The 19,967-nt window shown below is 42.5% G+C and overlaps 1 protein-coding gene and 1 long non-coding RNA gene across 13 annotated transcripts in view; one reads left to right on the top strand and one right to left on the bottom strand.

Moving 5' to 3' along the window:
• The window catches only part of ADGRG2 (adhesion G protein-coupled receptor G2), a 143,704-nt gene that overhangs the window by 34,548 nt on the left and 89,189 nt on the right, over positions 1-19,967 (top strand). For 9 of the 12 annotated variants that reach the window (XM_082375513.1, XM_082375521.1, XM_082375520.1 and 6 more), the window contains exon 2: positions 17,559-17,601. The exons of 1 other annotated variant lie outside the window; for it this stretch is intronic. The gene's annotated coding sequence lies outside the window, so the exon portion shown is untranslated. 2 more of the 12 variants (XM_082375522.1, XM_082375524.1) reach the window with 2 other exon arrangements.
• Positions 1-19,967, bottom strand: part of LOC309620021 — a 601,726-nt gene that overhangs the window by 529,621 nt on the left and 52,138 nt on the right. The window lies entirely within an intron of this gene.

The following is a 19,967-nucleotide window of genomic DNA, read 5'->3' as shown; positions in this document are numbered from 1 at the left end:
GAATCAGAAAAGAGGCACAGGGAGCATTGAGGGGCTTCAATTTTAAATAGCATTTCTCTAGGTCAGGAGTTGGCTAACTTTGACCTGTAACCTTCCACCTTTTCCTGTAAATAAAGTTTTATTGGCACACAGCCACACCCATACATTTACATGTTGTCCGTGGAGTTCATTAGTTGCAACAGAGACCATATGGGCTGCAAATATTTACTATTTGGCCCTTTGCAGAGAAAATGCAGATTTTTATATATGATAACTTTTTAGAATTAATATGCATGTTGCACTTTTCAGCTTCCAAATCATCTTTACAAACACTGCCTCATTGGAGTGTGGTAGCAGTGTTGGGAGAGGTCTAAGTAGCTTTGTTTTATAGGTGACTGAACTGGAGAGGTTACTGAGGTTGTCCAGGGCTGCTGCGCTTTCAAGTGGTGATGTTTAATTCTAAAAGCTGGTGCTTTTTCCAGCCTAATCGCCTGCTCCTGATGATAAATAAAACCCAGCTTTTTAGCACCGAGAGCTTCCTAGCGTACACAACACAGAAAGGCAATACTACGTAAGCATCAAGAGTGTGGGCTGTAAAACTTGGCTGCCCAAGTTCAAATCCTCACTCTGCCACTTACCTCTGTGACCTCTGTGCCTTGCGACAGTTTCCTTTTCTATAAAGCAGTTATAATAATATGCCTTCTGGGTATGGGGGTGATACATCCCAGTTTGCCTGAGGCAACCCTGGTTTATGCCTGTTTTCTCTGCGTTAATTAATAGTGTCTCATTTTACTCTCAGGTGCTCCAGTCTGGACATTAAATTATATACGTACCCTAGCTAGGGTTGTCACTGGGATTAAGTTAGTACAAATAAAGGACTTAGAATCCTGCCTGACCATAGTCTGTGGCAGTGGTTTCTTATCTCAATGCTGTGCCTACTCATCACTTAGTTTTCTTCTGACTCATTTCTTGATTCCATTAAGTCCAGACTGGTTTCTGTCTGAAGCGACTTTGTCTGTCTGGGTTAACAGGTGTTGGAGGATCCTTCTTCTAGGGCACAGAGCCCTCCACCTGCACTGTTCATCCCCCCGCGAGCCTCCGGGCTCACTCCCTGACCTCCTTTGGCGGGTCTTTGCTCAGATGTCATCTTCTCATGATGTTTTCACAGGCCACTTCTCTAATTTGCCACGCCCTCCCATACACTTCGTGTCTACTTCCCTGCTTTAGTTTTCTACCTAATACTTACTACTAATAACATGTAGATTTTATTGAGCGGCTAATAATATTTTTAGTGTAGTTTTGTTTTGCTGTTGGATAGAAAGAAAAAAAAACAAATACACTATGCCTGTGAGATTTATTTTTCTGTTTTTAAGAACAGCGTAGCTTTATTGTTAAAATTTGAGAAATTATAGAAAACCGCAGTGAAACAAATATAATCCACCCATAGTCCCACCCCTCCCCCAGGGTTGTCATTTTGAGGTGTATTAAGAAGAAAGCAATTTTACACCAGCTCTAGAGGGAATGCATTTTCTAGTCTAATCATAGAGCTTCAGCTAAACAGCTTATAAGCAAATGAAGATTTCCTATGTTCTCTAAGTATTATAATTTTGATTCCTTTAAGATAAACTTTTCTTCATATTTTCATCTGAAACTGGTCTGAGAGAAGATATCAAAGCAATACTGGTCCAGCCTGGTCTCAGCCCCAGAAGTAACGAAAAAAACATGGCACAGCAGCTGAGTGAGACGGCAAGTTTCCCCACTTGGAATTAAGGTTTCCTGGCGTGTTGGCAATGTGTTAGTCTGACTCTTGCCAATGTGAACGCCTTAATAGAAAGGATCATGTGGTGGCATACTTTTTATTTGCTGACTTCCTTTATAGTATGGAGCAAGTTGCACATTCTTTGTGTGTCACTCTCTCCTCTAAGAATATAATTCAGCTCCATGTGTTTGCTCCACAGCCCTCTTTAAAACTTGTAATTGTTTCATATATTTGTTCGTTTACATTTTTATTTGAGTGCCCCACCAGCATGTAAGTACCAGAAGGGCACAGTTGTATCTGTCTTGCTCACCACTGTGTTCCTAGTGCCTCACGTAGTGCCTTGCACATGGTATTTACTCACTAAATATTTGTTGAATGGGGAGTCCACTGAGCCTGGCGGCAGACACTCGCCCACTGCGCAGGGGCCCAGGGTGGGGACGACCCGTGTGCCGGATTCTCAGCTGCGAGAGAATGAAGCCCTAAAAGATGGCCCCCAAATATCCTCCTCACTTTCTCCCTCAGGCCCCCAATTCCTTTAACAAATGGCAGAGTCATCAATTCAACCATCTGAGTTGGTTTCAAGTACCAGTGCCTTTTGAGACAGGAAGCTCATTAAGACCTTCACACTCAGAGATCAAGAGGGATGTTAGCTGCGGTCTTGAGGGGTAGGGGGTAGTGGTGATAGGGTGGGAATGAGGAGACGAGCACAGGGCAGGGAGGTGGAAGAGGGCCTGCAAGGTGGGATGGCCAGGGAGGAAAGAGCGCAGGAAGGGCAGCGTGCCCGCCGCGCAGGCTTCTCTAGTCTCTGCTAGAGAAGCTCGTTCAATTTCACCTGCCGCCCAGGCCGATGAAGCAATCAGCCGCGTGCCTGACACACCTGAGCAGTAGATGATGGCAATAAGGCAATAGCTACATTTTTTTTTTTAAAAGACACCAATTGTACTTGAACATGTTATTTTTTTTTTTTAATTAATTTATTTATTTATGGCTGTGTTGGGTCTTCGTTTCTGTGCGAGGGCTTTCTCTAGTTGCGGCGAGCGGGGGCCACTCTTCATCGCGGTGCGCGGGCCTCTCACTATCGCGGCCTCTCTTGTTGCGGAGCACAGGCTCCAGACGCGCAGGCTCAGTAATTGTGGCTCACGGGCCCAGTCGCTCTGCGACATGTGGGATCTTCCCAGACCAGGGCTCGAACCCGTGTCCCCTGCATTAGCAGGCAGATTCTCAACCACTGCGCCACCAGGGAAGCCCAATAGCTACACTTTTTGAGCCATACTCTGTGCTGAGCACTCTTCCTGTACTTACTCACTAATCCTTTGCAAGAATTTTAGGACACAAATATGATGATTATTCCCATTTTATGGATAAGGAATCTGAGGTGGTGAGGCATTAAATATCTGAGACGACTTAATCCTGCAGCTTGTGGTAGGCTAAAATTACATATTCATTCTCATCAGGACTCAGTAAAAATGTCTTGCTGTCCCTGCCCCCCCCAACTGTTGCTTGAGGCCTGGGTGGCAGAAGGACTTACAGGAGCTGCCTCTGGAGAGTGGCCTTTCTACTCTCAAGTTTGCTGACCCCTCATAGAGTTCAAGGTCAAACCAACTGGCCCACACATGATATCACATGGCTTTCCTTGCAGTGTATTAGAGAGTTACAGACCTTATAACAGGCAGGCCCAGTGCGCCTCATGGTTCAAGGAGACTTTGAGGTCTGGTGGCAAGTGAGTAGCTTTGGGACCACTTATGTGTTCTGCTCCAGTTTTCAAAAAATATCCGGGGAGTTAGACTCCTGTTGCAAGGAAAGAAAATAATACTGTCTCACCACTTGGAACACCTCGGTTTTGGAAAAATCATTAAAAAAAAAATACTGCAAAGCTCGTGATGCTGCATGATTGCTGGAGGGTCATTAGGGAAAAGGCAGCGTCCAGACACTTGTGGGAGGTAGGATTTTTTTATAGGCTGTTTGTGTGTCCAGTTTTGCAGTTTTCAGAGGAGGACTCCACTGGGGCTGTGAATGAAAACCACTGAACCTGTCACATTGTTGTTAGCCAGGTCAGGGTGGAAAAACACCCTGACAAATTGCAGCCCTGGGTGGGTCAAAGAGGGGAACACTAAAAAGAGAAGAAAATGGATGGCCCTGCTCTGGTGTGAGGCCAGGGCTCGGTGTCATAGCCAAATTCCCTGGTGAGAGAGGAGTTTCCACCGTCGGAGGCTTTCCCCACCCTGCTTTACACCATTATTTTTTACAGTCTGAAAAAATAATTCCACTTACGGTGGAGCCAAGTAGAGTCACTTGAAGGCAATGTAAACAAAAGGAGCAGGTAGTGTTGATGCTTTAAGAGAACATCCTGATGAGGGTGGGAAAAAAATGAGGAGAAGACCAGCTAGCAAGTGGGAGATTTTCCTGGATGTAGGAGAGCTGCTTGGAATGGCATTGACTTCTGGTTTCTAAGGACCAGCCCAGCAAACCTAAACCTATAATGTAGGCAAACCCTCCTTGGGGGTCTCTTCCCCATCCCTCTCCCTTTGCCATCACTGAGCTAACAGCAGGTTCCCAGCTCAGTGCCCCTGTGTTGTCTGGGCCTGACCTCAGTGGGCTCTCCCAAGTCATCCATGCCTGTGGGATCCCTACTCACCAGCAAAGCTGATCTGATCAATGGAGTCACACTCGTCTGTTAATGACCACAGTCATTGAAATTTGCATTCTTTAATGGGTTGCAATGCCTTACAAAAAAAACAAGCCTTGAGAGGTGGTCTTTTGGTTATTAGTCAGAAATTAAGAACTTTGAGGGTAGGAGAGGAGTCCTACTCTAGGCAAGCTTTACCGGGGCATCCTCTCCTTCAGTCCCTTTGATATGGAACACATTTCTCTGTCTTCCACTTCCCAAACATAAAAAGAGTCGGTCACTCCCATCTTTGTGTCCTCAAAGCAGTGCTCTTAGGACTAGAGCGCATTTTATAACACTGTTCATCTGTGCATAGGGGTTGAGTGAAGATGTTTCTTGCCTTCCCAGAACATATCCCTTTATCCTTTCCCTGTGCAAATATGGACCGGCCTCCATTTAGAAGAGAGTCTTAATTAGGAGCCACAACTTCCTGTAGATGATGTGATCAAACGTCCAAGGCTGCTGACAGGAGGATTTAGCCTAGGACTGAGAAGTGACTGCTGGGTTAGGTGAGGTGGGAGTCCTGGGCGACCTTGATAAGAGTAGCACAAAAGCCTATTTGAAATCAGTTCGAGAGAGGCTGGGAAGAGAGGAAGTGGCGATCGTTGAGTATGCCAAGCCTTGAGCAGATTCAGTTAAGGACTAGTTACAAGGAAAAACTTTGCTTCCTTGAAGGATTGTGTTTTCTCCTCTTCATGGATGAGTTCAGCATGGAACGTGATTCCTTTTCTCTCTGGGCACCAGAGAGCCATGTTTGTGGTTTGATATTTGATAATACAAATGTGAAGGCTTCATGACCGTGTTATTTGTTTTCTAATTCCTCTCCTTGGTTTTGATCTCCTTTTCTAATTTATATTCTCCTTGAACCTGCTTTTCTTTGTGTGGGGAGGGGACTACAGAATGCCATTTTGTCATCTGTGGTCTTGGTGGTTGATTACCTCCTGGCCTTTTGTCTACCATAAATCACCATACAAATAGAAGGGATTATTACTATCAAGAACAGATGAGAAGGAGGGCAAATAGTTCTCTTTAAACAGGGAGGGTCTATAGACAGTTTTGGAACATGGGAAGGGAGATATTGGAAGACAGTTGAGGCAATAAAGTCTTCCTCTGCTCTTCCAGAAGATGGCATTGAGAAATCGAGAAAAATCCTAGAAATGTGCTCCAGAGGGTATACTTCCGATTTATTCCTGTTGATGGAAGCCATTAAAATCTCTGTCCACCTGACAGTTGGTGGTCAGTTTCAAAATACATTCACACTTGCACCTAGAGAAGAAGCGAACTTCTGCAGGGAGTCCTAGGGAGAAAAGAGTTCCATTTAAAACACCATTAAAAAAAAAAAAAGTGAACATTTATCCAACCCTGACATCTAATTTGCCCTTTCTAAACATTAATGTTGTAACCACAAACAAATGACAGGTTCCAGGACACCAGGGAAAAGTAAGCTTTTAAAAAGTCTGAAAAAACATCATTCAGGGGAAAAAATAAGTTAGAGTGGGAATAAAGTACAGACTATAAATGTGGAAGAGGAAAGAAAGCATTTTAAGAAATAACCTTCTTCTGGCTTCTTAGTTGTACTGAGTGGTTTGATGTCATTAGCAAGATGATCCTATTGATTTTCTTTTATTCATATAGTAAAGAAATGGAAATCTAACCATTTTACCACTCACAGTGCGTTGTTTCCTGTAGTTATAAATATATCTTCCAGTCGCTTAGGCTGGGCAGTCAGGTGAGGGAAGGGGTTTTGGGCTATGCCCCTTAAACCTTGGGTGTCTGGCATGAAAGGCCTGTTTTCTTATTGTACTTCCCGTCTGGTGGCAAGGAGTTGACTAGTCAAGAGGGGAGGGCTAGAATGCCTCAGTAGTCTACTCAGCAGGTCACTGTGATAAATGACTCTCCCAGGTAGATTATCACCAACAAATGCCCAGAGATGGACTGCCAACTCTGCCAGGAGTCCACCCTCTTGCCTGCCAGTCTCCAGAAACATCTTGCTGAATCACTTTATGAGTGAGTCCCAGAGACCGTGTCTGTAGACTCTGCTTATGCGGGCTTCAGAGGGAGTGGGCTAGAAGGAAATGAGGCCTTGAATTAGAACTAGCCCGGGACAGTGTCTTTTGTACCCAGTGGGTCCTTAAACGGGTACTTGTAGTACTTGCAGAAGGAAAAGAGGAAAGCAAGAAGCGTGGGGGGAATAATGAAAGGGAGGAAAGGTAGACAGAGAGGAAGAGAAAGAATGAAGAGGACGGAAAGGAAGAAGGAAGGTGCATAAGTTAGTTTTCTCTGTGTAACAAAACACCCCAACATTTGGGTGGCTTTAAATAAAGCCACAGCCATTTCATTTGTTCCCAGTTCTGGAGTCTGCAGTGTGGGCTGGGCTCAGCTGGATGGTCCTGCTGGTGTCAGTTTCCTCACTCACGCCCCTGGCAGTCCCCTGCCAGTCAGCTAGATGACTCTGTTCTGGGGGTTGGCACAATGGTGGTGACTGGGCACGTGCCTTTCACCTTCCAGCAGGCTAGCTCAGGCTCGTTTCCGTGTTCACATAGTGGCTCAAGGTTCCAAGAGCAGCAAGAAAGCTGTGGTCAAGCTCTTTTCAAGCTTCTGCTTGTATCACATTTGCCAATGTCCCATTGGGCAGAGCAAGTGCAAGTCTGGCCCACATTCAAGGGGTGGAGAAATAGACTCCGCCTTTTGCTAGGAGGAGCTGAGGTCACATTGCAAATGGACAGGCATATTAGCATAGGGAAAATTTATGGCCAGTTTTGCAATCTCCCACAAAGGGAAGGGCTAGAACTTTCTTTTGCTGGCAAGGTCGGCAGAGACACAACAGTATAGAGGCTGAGTTTGAGGCCCTCACCTTGAATTTTATTTAATTTAATTAAATTAATTAATTTATTTTTAACATCTTTAATTGGAGTATAATTGCTTTACAATGGTGTGTTAGTTTCTGCTTTATAACAAAGTGAATCAGCTATACGTATACATATATCCCCATATCTCCTCCCTCTTGCGTCTCCCTCCCACCCTCCCTATCCCACCCCTCTAGGTGGTCACAAAGCACCGAGCTGATCTCCCTGTGTTATGAGGCTGCTTCCCACTACCTATCTATTTTATATTTGGTAGTGTATATATGTCTATGCCACTCTCTCACTTCCTCCCAGCTTACCCTTCCCCCTCCCCATGTCCTCAAGTCCATTCTCTACGTCTACATCTTTATTCCTGATCTGCCCCTAGGTTTTTCAGAACCATTTTCTTTTAGATTCCATATATATGTGTTAGCATACGGTATTTCTTTTTCTCTTTCTGACTTACTTCACTGTGTATGACAGACTCTAGGTCCATCCACCTCACTACAAATAACTCCATTTCGTTTCTTTTTATGGCTGAGTAATATTCCATTGTATATACGTGCCACATCTTCTTTATCCATTCGTCTGTTGATGGACATTTAGGTTGCTTCCATACCTCATTGTAGTTTTTTTTTTTTTTAATTTCTGCATGTCCATATCAAGTGAACTTTATTAGTAACAATCACGATCCATTGCTATAAGAGGTGTCCATTGAATTCTGGAGTTCAAAGAGACCCAATAATTTTTTATTGTTTTTTTTACTCACAAATAACCTGTGTATGTTTATCTATTTATTTATTTATTTTCTTATTAGTCATCCATTTTATACATATCAGTGTATCCATGTCAATCCCAATCTCCCAATTCATCCCACCACCACCCCACCCCCCGCTGCTTTCCCCCCTTGGTGTCCATACGTTTGTTCTCTACCTCTGTGTCTCAATTTCTGCTCTGCAAACCGGTTCATCTGTACCTTTTTCTAGGTTCCACATATATGTGTTAATATACGATATTTGTTTTTCTCTTTCTGACTTACTTTACTCTGTATGACAGTCTCTGGATCCATCCATGTCTCTACAAATGACCCAATTTCGTTCCTTTTTATGGCTGAGTAATATTCCATTGTATATATGTACCACATCTTCTTTATCCATTCATCTGTCGATGGGCATTTAGGTTGCTTCCATGACCTGGCTATTGTAAATAGTGCTGCAATGAACATTGGGGTGCATGTGTCTTTTTGAATTATGGTTTTCTCTGGGTATATGCCCGTTAGTGGAGTTGCTGGGTCATATGGTAATTCTATTTTTAGTTCTTTATGGAACCTCCATACTGTTCTCCATAGTGGCTGTATCAATTTACATTCCCACCAACAGTGCAAGAGGGTTCCCTTTTCTCCACACCCTCTCCAGCATTTGTTGTTTGTAGATTTTCTGATGATGCCCATTCTAACTGGTGTGAGGTGATACCTCATTGTAGTTTTTTTTTGTTTTTTTGTTTTTTTTTTTTAAAAGACTTTGGAAAGTCCCTTTTTTTTTTTTTAATGATTTTTTAAAAAAATTTATTTATTTCTATTTATGGCTGTGTTGGGTCTTCGTTTCTCTGCGAGGGCTTTCTCTAGTTGTGGCAAGCGGGGGCCACCCTTCATCACGGCGCGCGGGCCCCCCACTATCGTGGCCTCCCCTGTTGCGGAGCACAGGCTCCAGACGCGCAGGCTCAGCAGTTGTGGCTCACAGGCTTAGTTGCTCCGCGGCATGTGGGATCCTCCCAGACCAGGGCTCGAACCCGTGTCCCCTGCACTGGCAGGCAGACTCCCAACCACTGCGCCACCAGGGAAGCCCCTCATTGTAGTTTTGATTGGCATTTCTCTAATAATTAGTGATGTTGAGCAGCTTTTCATGTGCTTCTTGGCCATCTGTATGTCTTCTTTGGAGAAATCTCTGTTTAGGTCTTCTGCCCATTTTTGCATTGGGTTGTTCGTTTTTTTAATGTTGAGCTGCATGAGCTGTTTATATATTTTAGAGATTAATCCTTTGTCCGATGATTCATTTGCAAATATTTTCTTCCATTCTGAGGGTTGTCTTTTCGTCTTGTTTATGGTTTCTTTTGCTGTGCAAAAGCTTTTAAATTTCATTAGGTCCCATTTGCTTTTTTTTTTTTTTAATTTGCATTACTCTAGGAGGTGGATCAAAAAAGATCTTGCTGTGATTTATGTCAAAGAGTGTTCTTCCTATGTTTTCCTCTAAGAGTTTTATAGTGTCCGGTCTTACATTTAGGTCTTGGATCCATTTTGAGTTTATTTTTGTGTATGGTGTTAGGGAGTGTTCTAATTTCATTCTTTTACATGTAGCTGTCCAGTTTTCCCAGCACCACTTATTGAAGAGACTGTCTTTTCTCCATTGTATATCCTTGCCTCCTTTGTCATAGATTAGTTGACCATAGGTGTGTGGGTTTATCTCTGGGCTTTCTACCCTCTTCCATTGATCTGTGTTTCTGTTTTTGTGCCAGTACCATATTGTCTTGATTACTGTAGCTTTGTAGTATAGTCTGAAGTCAGGGAGTCTGATTCTTCCAGCTCTGTTTTTTTCCCCTCAAGACTGCTTTGGCTATTCGGGGTCTTTTGTGTCTCCATACAAATTTTAAGATTTTTTGTTCCAGTTCTGTAAAAAATGCCATTGGTAATTTGATAGGGATTGCATTGAATCTGTAGATTGCTTTGGGTAGTATAGTCATTTTCACAATATTGATTCTTCCAATCCAAGAACATGGTATATCTCTCCATCTGTTGGTATCATCTTTAATTTCTTTCAGCAGTGTCTTATAGTTTTCTGCATACAGGTCTTTTGTCTCCCTAGGTAGGTTTATTCCTCGGTATTTTATTCTTTTTGTTGCAGTGGTAAATGGGAGTGTTTCCTTAATTTCTTTTTCAGATTTTTCATCATCAGTGTAAAGGAATGCAAGAGATTTCTGTGCATTAGTTTTGTATCCTGCAACTTTACCAAATTCATTGATTAGCTCTAGTAGGTTTCTGGTGGCATCTTCAGGATTCTCTATGTATAGTATCATGTCATCTGCAAACAGTGACAGTTTTACTTCCTCCTTTCCAATTTGTATTCCTTTTATTTCTTTTTCTTCTCTGATTGCCGTGGCTAGGACTTCCAAAACTATGTTGAATAGTAGTGGTGAGAGTGGACATCCTTGTCTTGTTCCTGAACTTAGAGGAAATGCTTTCAGTTTTTCACCATTGAGAATGATGTTTGCTGTGCGTTTGTCATATATGGCCTTTATTATGTTGAGGTAGGTTCCCTCTATGCCCACTTTCTGGAGAGTTTTTATCATAAATGGGTGTTGAATTTTGTCATAAGCTTTTTCTGCATCTATTGAGATGATCATATGGTTTTTATTCTTCAGTTTGTTAATATGGTGTATCACATTGATTGATTTGCGGATATTGAAGAATCCTTGCATGTCTGGGATAAATCCCATTTGATCATGGTGTATGATTCTTTTAATGTGTTGTTGGATTCTGTTTGCTAGTATTTTTTTTTTTTTTTTTAAAGCTCAGGTTTTTTTTGTTTAAATTTTATTTATTTATTTATTTATTTATTTTTGGCTGTGTTGGGTCTTCGTTTCTTTGCGAGGGCTTTCTCTAGTTGCGGCAAGCGGGGGCCACTCTTCATTGCAGTACACGGGCCTCTCACTATCGCAGCCTCTCTTGTTGTGGAGCGCAGGCTCCAGACGCGCAGGCTCAGCAGTTGTGGCTCATGGGCCTAGTTGCTCCGCGGCATGTGGGATCTTCCCAGACCAGGGCTCGAACCTGTGTCTCCTGCATTGGCAGGCAGACTCTCAACCACTGCACCACCAGGGAAGCCCTGTTTGCTAGTATTTTGTTGAGGATTTTTGCATCTATATTCATCAGTGATATTGGTCTGTAATTTTCTTTTTTTGTAGTATCTTTGTTTGGTTTTCGTATCAGGGTGATGGTGGCCTCATAGAATGAGTTTGGGAGTGTTCCTTCCTCTGCAATTTTTTGGAAGAGTTTGAGAAGGATGGGTGTTAGCTCTTCTCTAAATATTTGATAGAATTCACCTGTGAAGCCATCTGGTCCTGGACTTTTGTTTGTTGGAATATCCTTAATCACAGTTTCAATTTCATTACTTGTGATTGGTCTGTTCATATTTTCTATTTCTTCCTGGTTCAGTCTTGGAAGGTTATACCTTTCTAAGAATTTGTCCATTTCTTCCAGGTTGTCCATTTTATTGGCATAGAGTTGCTTGTAGTAGTCTCTTAGGATGCTTTGTATTTCTGCAGTGTCTGTTGTAACTTCTCCTTTTTCATTTCTAATTTTATTGATTTGAGTCCTCTCCCTCTTTTTCTTGATGAGTCTGGCTAATGGTTTATGAATTTTGTTTATTTTCTCAAAGAACCAACTTTTAGTTTTATTGACCTTTGCTATTGTTTTCTTTGTTTCTATTTCATTTATTTCTGCTCTGATCTTTATGATTTCTTTCCTTCTACTAACTTTGGGTTTTGTTTGTTCTTCTTTCTCTAGTTCCTTTTGGTGTAGCATTAGATTGTTTATTTGAGATTTTTCTAGTTTCTTGAGATAGGCTTGTATAGCCATAAACTTCCCTCTTAGAACTGCTTTTGCTGCATCCCATACATTTTGGATCATCGTGTTTTCATTGTCATTTGTCTCTAGGTATTTTTTGATTTCCTCTTTGATTTCTTCAGTGATCTCTTGATACCTCATTGTAGTTTTGATTTGGCAGTTGGGATTGATTTAACGTGGTGATGGTTATCTAAATTCAGTTTTCCTGGTGAAATGTTTTCATAGAAAAGGAAAAAAGTTCACCTCTGGTTAACTTTGTATGAATACAGCTTAATATAAGACTGTCATTAAAGAAATCAAGTAGATAAGTGTTCTTTTTAAAAAAAATTTATTTATTTATTTATTTATGGCTGTGTGGGGTCTTTGTTGCAGTGTGCCGGCTTCTCATTGAGGTGGCTTCTCTTGTTGCGGAGCACGGGCTCTAGGCACGTGGGATCAGTAGTTGTGGCACATGGGCTCATTAGTTGTGGTGCATAGGCTCTAGAGCACAGGCTCAGTAGTTGTGGCACATGGGCTTAGTTGCTCCGCGGCATGTGGGATCTTCCCAGATCAGGGCCCAAACCCACGTTGCCTGCCTTGGCAGGCAGATTCTTAACCACTGTGCCACAAGGGAAGCCCAATAAGTGTTCTTTTTGTGAAATAGAAAGTGAGTGCTCTGAGAAAGAATTCATTGGTGTATTTATTTATTTATTTGGCTGTGTTCGGTCTTCGTTGCTGCACGCGGGCTTCCTCTAGTTGCGGCAGTGCATGGGCTTCTCATTGTGGTGGCTTCTCTAGTTGCGGAGTACAGGCTCTAGGCATGTTGGCTTCAGTAGCTGTGGCTCGTGGGCTCTTGAGCGCAGGCACAGTAGTTGTGGCACATGGGCTTAGTTGCTCCGCAGCATATGGGATCTTCCCGGACCAGGGATTGAACCCGTGTCCCCTGCATTGGCAGGCAGATTCTTAACCACTGTGCCACCAAGGACGTCCCGGCATGCCCTAAGTTTTGAAACACCTTTCGTTCCACCATGTTGTGTTGAGGCCTGTGGTAGCCTCACCCAGAGGGTTGGGTCTTCTGATCAGGGTCCTTCGAAAGTGGGTCCCTCACTGTGTGATCTTTAATACCCTCTTCTCCAGCTCTGGGCAGAGGTAAGCAGCAATATTCTATCCCCTGCGATACATTTGGGAAGCCTTAAGCTCGGTAAGGGGAGGGAAGGAAAAGAGGGAAACTGTGGGATGAAGGAGAGTAGAAGGGAAGAGAGAACGAGAAGACTGGAGAGAGGGGAGGAGAGAAAAGAAAGTGTTCAGTGCTGCAGAAAAATAGCATCAGACCAACAGTTGCAAGAGGTCCACCAGCTCCTTTCCCTGGCCTGGTTCATTCCACCTCTGACGCAGCCTCACCAGGGTGACCAAGAGGTCATCTTAGATGTTTTGGAAAGCAATTCCAAAAGCTCTCTTCGTCACTTCTACAGTTGAACAATGCTCCATATCAGGACATTCTTCCTCTTGTTAATTTAAATCCCTTGGACTGTGGTTTAAGCTACCTTTTAGACATCACCTTGTGCCCATGGCAGAGATGAAAACCACCTCGCTGCAATGGTTCTTTCTCAGAGGGCCTTGTATACATCATGGATATATTCATAATCCATCGTAACCTCCACCTGGACATGCAATGTGGATTTTTCCCAGTCTATTTACAGATTAAATTTTTAATACGTTCCATCGGTTGTCTGCTCCTTCCCTCCAGGTCCCTTCTGGCCATTCTGTGATTTGCTTTTTATGCCTTAGCAACATCAAACAGATTCTAAGCCCTGCCTCCTCCATGCCAGTCTTTGACTCTGTGTCTTGGTTTAGGTACTTTCCTCTCTTTGGAATGCCCATTCCCATGTCTTCACGTAAAGGGCGTTGCACATCCTTTAAGATGCAGCATGACTGTTATCTCCTTGAGGAAACTCTCCCAGATCCGTTTCCCTGCAACAGGTTAGGTTCCCTTCCTTGGAGGTCCCGCTGTGCATGTGACAGAGCCCGCTGCCAGTTCATTTGCGCTTCCAGAAAGCCTGGCCATCTGCATTCAGGCTCTAATGGTCCTCTTGCCCAAGTGCCCTTGGCACACCCAAACAGAGCGGCCCTGTTCTTTGGCACACAGTAGGCATTTGGTAAAGTTTTGTTGAATTAATTATCTTTGAAGTCTTTCAGAGCCATCTCACAATTTAACTCCTCTTGAATGGTGGCATCCAGAACTGAACAAACCAGTCTGTGCAGGTAAAGGTCCTTTTAGACGGGGTCCCATCAGTAATGGGGCCACCACAAGGTTTGAGAACCATTCTTGTTTGTTCCTCGATGGCCATACCCACCACTCTACAGCCAAGACCTGCATATCCCTGACCTTCTCCTGTATATGCCCACAAGCCTAACCTTCACCATTCTCTCCATCTGTGCAATTTGCTTTTCCTACTAGTGTGGAGAAGCTTCTCCTTGCTTATTTCTACTTTCATTTTCAATTTATCAAGGCCTTTGTCCTCTGGTCCTTTCTTCCATGGTGTTGGTGTCATTGCCTGTAAGTGTGAGCCACTCTCTTCCCCTCAGTCTGGGCCAGTGATTAATCATTAGATTCTAAATGAAGCGCCGAGCCCTCAGGATGCTGCGTGTCACTGGGTTTTGTTTTGTCTTGTTTTGGTTCCTCCTTGGACCAGCATCACATTACCCAGGAGGACAGTGGGAAACTGTCTGGGGCTGCTGTTACCTGTGCCCTTTGCCCGTTGTTTTGCTGATTATTCCAGGATGTGTGGGCCCTGTGGTCGGCACCCAGGGCCTCTGAGCAGCCTCACAGGAGTTCTAATTCTTGGATGCAGCCTCTCTGAGAGCTTCCTCTGCACTGGAGCAGGGCTCTAAGTACATACAGAGATCATTTCCTTCCCACCCAAACCACTTGTACAGTCTGCTTGCTTTTTTTTTTTTTTTTTTTTCTGGTTATGCTGGTATTACCCTGGGTTTTAGCCAGCTTGATAAATAGAGGAAGTTGGATGCCTTTCCAGCCTTCCTGATGTCATGGTTTGGTGGAGTCTGCAATTGTGGGAGGTTTCAGTTAATCCTAGCAATTGGTGAGTTTGCTGTTCTTCTCTGAGAAGCTTCTCTGTCCTGTGCCATGTCTTACATAAGTCAATATGGTTCCTTTTGTGACTTGCCTTTTCCTTTCAATGAGGTAAGAAGCCCAGACATTGGCAGGCACTCTGTTTTGTTACTGGAGTGCTGGTGCTGATCCTGGTCAGATCCTGAGTCCTGCTCAGTTTCTCGCGGAGGTAAAGGACGGTGGACGTGCGGTGGCCATAGTGGCAAAGAGGGATCCAGAGGCCGACGGATGCACAGTTCTTTAAGTTTAGGCGTCTGTGTCCATCAGCCATTTTCACATCATTGCTTTTGACATTCTCTTCCACAGCTTACTCAGGTGAGTTCTTGCTCCCTGGCTGGGAAGCTGGTTTCTTGGCTCTGAGACCAGAAGCCTTTGTGCTCTCAGTGGGGCCTTTCTAATTGTGTTAGAGCAGGGCCAGGGGAGACGGTATCCAGCTGAGCAAGTGATGCCATTTCCTAGTTAGCCTCCCTCCGAGCTTGATTTTCGAGTTCTGTTTGGAGAATCTGGATGGTTTGGCCCAGCCTCCCTCTGTTATGCCTTTTGCTAGAAGAAATACCTGTAATTGTATAAGTTAATACATGAACATGTGCCGGTGTTCTATTGGGCTTCGTCCTTTCCCCCATCACATGCCTCTCTGTGGAGGTTTGGTGGGTTTCCTTCCAGGCTTTTTTGTATGCAGCCATACTTGTCACTATATAAATAAGCATACATATGTATAGCTTTGTTTGTTTCTTAACATATCCTAGTATCTATATTATTAAGAAATTTGATTGTATTCACTTGACTTATATGTATTGACAATCTCTATGTGTCAACACATATAGATCAACTTCATTTTTTTAAGCATTGTATAATATTCCAGAATATGGATGGACCATCATTTTTTAACTATTCATCTACTGATGGATACTTAGGCTTTTCCCCCTTGCACAAAGCTGCAATGACAGTATTTGTTTGTATATTTTTGTGTATGTGTGTCAATATTTCTGTAGGGACAATCTCCAGAATTAGAATTTCTGGATCAAAAGGTATGCACATTTAAAAATTCAAAACATAGCTAAACTGTTCTCTCAAAGTTTACATTTCCACCAGCAGTGTAAACAAGAGTTCATTTCCCCACATGCTCTCCAGCTTTGGGTATTATTAGGCTTTTTAATTTTTTCATTCAGTGGGCAAAACAAATTTCATTGTTGCTTGCCCTATTTTTCTACCTGAAAGTGTTCCAAGGGAGCAAAGAGAGCCTCATGTTGTCTATTAATAAACTTGGTTACCAGGAACCACTCAGCATGCTTTAGTGTGGTTATCCATAAGGTTTTGGAAGAGACAATGTACTTGAATTGTGAAATTTCATCAAAAACCCCTATGTAGAAAATTCTCATTTGCACAAATACGAAGTGAAATTATTTCCATACTCGAAGTCACAGTTGATTTGCTTCCTTGTTTGATTATTTTAATGTTTTTCAGTTGTTGATCCTACATTCATTCCACGTTGAATATTGGTACATGTGTTTGTAATTTGTTCATCCTAGAACAGGACAACATGCTCGGCTTTCATTTTTGCCTTCTTTAAACGTTGCTTAATGAAGTTTTTCTGACATATTAGGCTTTATTAAGAACTACTTCTTTTTACCTCTTAAAGAGCATATAATCAATAGAAACTCACCATGACTCCTTATTTCCTCTTTGAATTCATATTCTGGATCCTCCTTGAGCATTGAACTTCTGTCTTAACGGCTCATTGACTGAAGCCAGGAGTAGGTCACTTGGTTCCAAGATCACCCTATAGATTGTTAAGCTCTTGCACCTCTTGATCTTTATGTCTGTATTTCACATGAGGAGATATCATAGTGTGAAGTGACTGTCATCTTTGAGCTAATAGCTGTACTGATGTTTTGGTTTTGAAATGAAGCATGATGGAATATTCTCAAAGATACAAGTCAGGTTGTCAGCAGTGCTCTCTGTCCTGGGTGGGCACACAATTTCCTTTCCCCAGCGTGCATCTGCCTTGTCCCTCACTCAGGTAATTGCCAATGCCTCCGCCTCCCCCTTCCAACTCTGAGCCAAACTTAACAATCAGTAGAGAGTTATTTATTTAGCCCCTCTGTGGAGAAAGAATTCTGCCTCTGGCTTTGGGGATGCAAGAGACAAAAATGACCCAATCCTTGATATCAAGGAGTTTAGTTTCTAGGGAAGTTAAGTCACAAAAACTGAAGAAATAGTTAATGAAGCATGGCCTCTAGAAGAGACCACCCCTCCTCAGATCCGATCACTTCATTGTCCAGTGCCCCTGTGATGCAGTTAATGAAACCTGAGACTGAGCAGTAATACATGCTACTAAAACATTAACAAGGTCAGCCCCCAAGCTGGCTTTGAGCTTGTCTTCCAATTTGTAATAAGTTCCTTAGGAGTACGGTTTGCTTCCTCCATATCTTTTGTAACTCTGCTGCCAAATTCAAGCCTTGGTAGATAGCAAGGGGTCTGTGGGGCCTTGGCCAATGTGCTGACTGTAGTACTGAAGCATCATGGTGCCAAGAAGGCCTGGTTTCTATTGATCTAATTCTTTCCTTTTTTTTTTTTTTAATTTTCAGATTTGTGCAGTTTCTCCATCTTTTCTTCTGAACTTCCTGTCAGGTGAGTGAGCCTATTTCTGTGTGAAAATGTAGAAATGATAGACATGTTTGGTTTTTTTTTTCCTTCAAATTACCCCCCTTCATTTCAAATCCCCATCCCCTTAACCACTGTATTCTTTTTGTTTTTGTTGTTTGTTTATTTTGTTTGTAACTCTTCACTCCCACTTGGAGCCTTCTTTTCTTCAGACATTTTCTTTTCCGTGGGGATTCTATTGTTGACCCATTTCTTCTTGGTAATCCAATTGTTTTTGAATAACTTTCAGTAATGGGTACGGATTTTGAAATTACATGGTGCAGTAAAATCTGGGGAAGGAGAATGATCATTTATGTAGAACTCTTTGGGAGTTTGTTTCATAATTCTCCCCTTTCCATCTCCCTGGACTGGCTTCCCATCTCCAACAGCATTTCTCATGTTTTGAAATGGACCATTGAAGTATTCTCTCTCTTACCTGAAGTGCGGTGCTCCCACAGCTTCCAAAGCCTCCTCCCAGCCAGATTTCTGCTGCTAACTCCCTTCTAAATAGAAATTCTGAAGCCACTACTGACTTCCTGTTTCCTCTGAGACTCATAAATAGTGATTATTTATGGGACTTTCCTGGTATAAATAATAAAAATCTTGTAACCAATGAAAATATTTATTATAATTAATATAAATTATAATTATCCTATTGTAATTTAGATGATAAATAATACACATAGTTATAGTAAATGCTAATAAGTTACTGTTAGAAACAAGGTTAAAATACCTGAGCAGAGTCACATAGCTAGTAAATGGGCAAGCGGGGACTTGAAGCAGGACTTGGCATGATGTGATGACAAAAGCAGTGAAGGGCACACAGTATTGGTGGGTGGTTCCCTTTCCTTACTACCTCACTTCCTCTCAGATGTGATCTCCTAAGGATCCAAACCCTGTGCTCTGCCTCATCCCTGCTCTCATCCCCCCAGTGCTGATCAATACCTTGAGGATGCTTTGAAGGAGTCTCCTATTTCTCTCCTCTACATAGTCATAGAGTTATTGTGCAGCAATAAATTCCAGACCAAATCAATTTAAAAAATCTTTTTTCTGGACATATACCCAGAGAAAATCATAATTCAAAAAGACACATGCACCCCAATGTTCATTGCAGCACTATTTACAATAGCCAGGTCATGGAAGCAACCTAAATGCCCATCGACAGACGAACGGATAAAGAAGATGTGGTACATATATACAATGGAATATTACTCAGCCATAAAAAGGAATGAAATTGGGTCATTTGTAGAGACGTGGATGGACCTAGAGACTGTCAAGCAGAGTGAAGTAAGTCAGAAAGAAAAACCAATATTGTATATTAACGCATATATGTGGAAACTAGAAAAATGGTACAGATGAACCGCTTTGTGAGGCAGAAATTGAGACACAGATGTAGAGAACAAACATATGGACACCAAGGGGGGAAAGTGGCAGGGAGGTGGGGGTGGTGGGATGAATTGGGCAATTGGGATTGACATGGATACACTGATGTGTATAAAATGGATAACTAATAAGAACCTGCTGTATAAAAATAATTAAATTAAATTAAATTAAAAAGAACTCTGTTTTGAGTGCCTGCTGTGGGTGGAGTTGCATGCTGCCAGGGTTGGGGTGAGGTGGAGACCAAGTCTATATAGGAGAGGATATTGCGTTCTGGTGCTTTGTTTTTGTTTTTAGGCCAAGTTGAGTCTCATGGACTATGAACAGAAAGTGTCTTTAAGTAAAAAAAAAAAAAAAATCACCATTTATTTGGCCGTACCAATGACTAGTGAATCTAAATAGTGGCTGTGAGCTCTTGAGCACAGGATACATATCTGTCTTGGTTATTGTAATATCGAGTCCCTAGCATAGTACCTTGTATGTAATAGAACTTCAATAAATATTTGTAAACTAGATGAATGAATGCAAGAAATAATTCCGAAATCTATTTACATTTAGTGCTGGAGTGTACTATGAATTTGTCTTCTAATTACGCTTGTAATAGCTAACATTTCTTGTCTATACTAAGACCTTCATTATATTACCTCATTTCATCCCTACAGAATGCTGTGAGGTAGATCCTATCATTACCTCCATTTTTTTCAGATGAAAAATTGAGGTCCAGAGAGGTTAAGGAACAGGCCAAGCTTAACACGGTAAATGGTGGAGCTTGGATTCAAAAGCAGGCAGATGACTCTCTCATGCATGCTCTTATACCCTATGCTGTTTCTGTGTGTGTGTGTGTGTGTGTGTGTGTGTGTGTGTGTGTGTGTGTGTGTGTGAACATATTTACTGTGAGCATTGGGGGAGGAGCCTGAAGAGTGAGGGCAGAGAGAAAGTAGGCTTTCACTTTGCCTTGGGTAATTCACACGTGG

The sequence above is a fragment of the Balaenoptera borealis genome (assembly GCF_965194805.1).
Source record: "Balaenoptera borealis genome assembly, chromosome: X".
Classification (NCBI taxonomy): Eukaryota; Metazoa; Chordata; class Mammalia; order Artiodactyla; family Balaenopteridae; genus Balaenoptera; species Balaenoptera borealis.
Note: the sequence above shows the minus strand (reverse complement) of the source record. Positions and strands in the feature narration are given on the sequence as shown.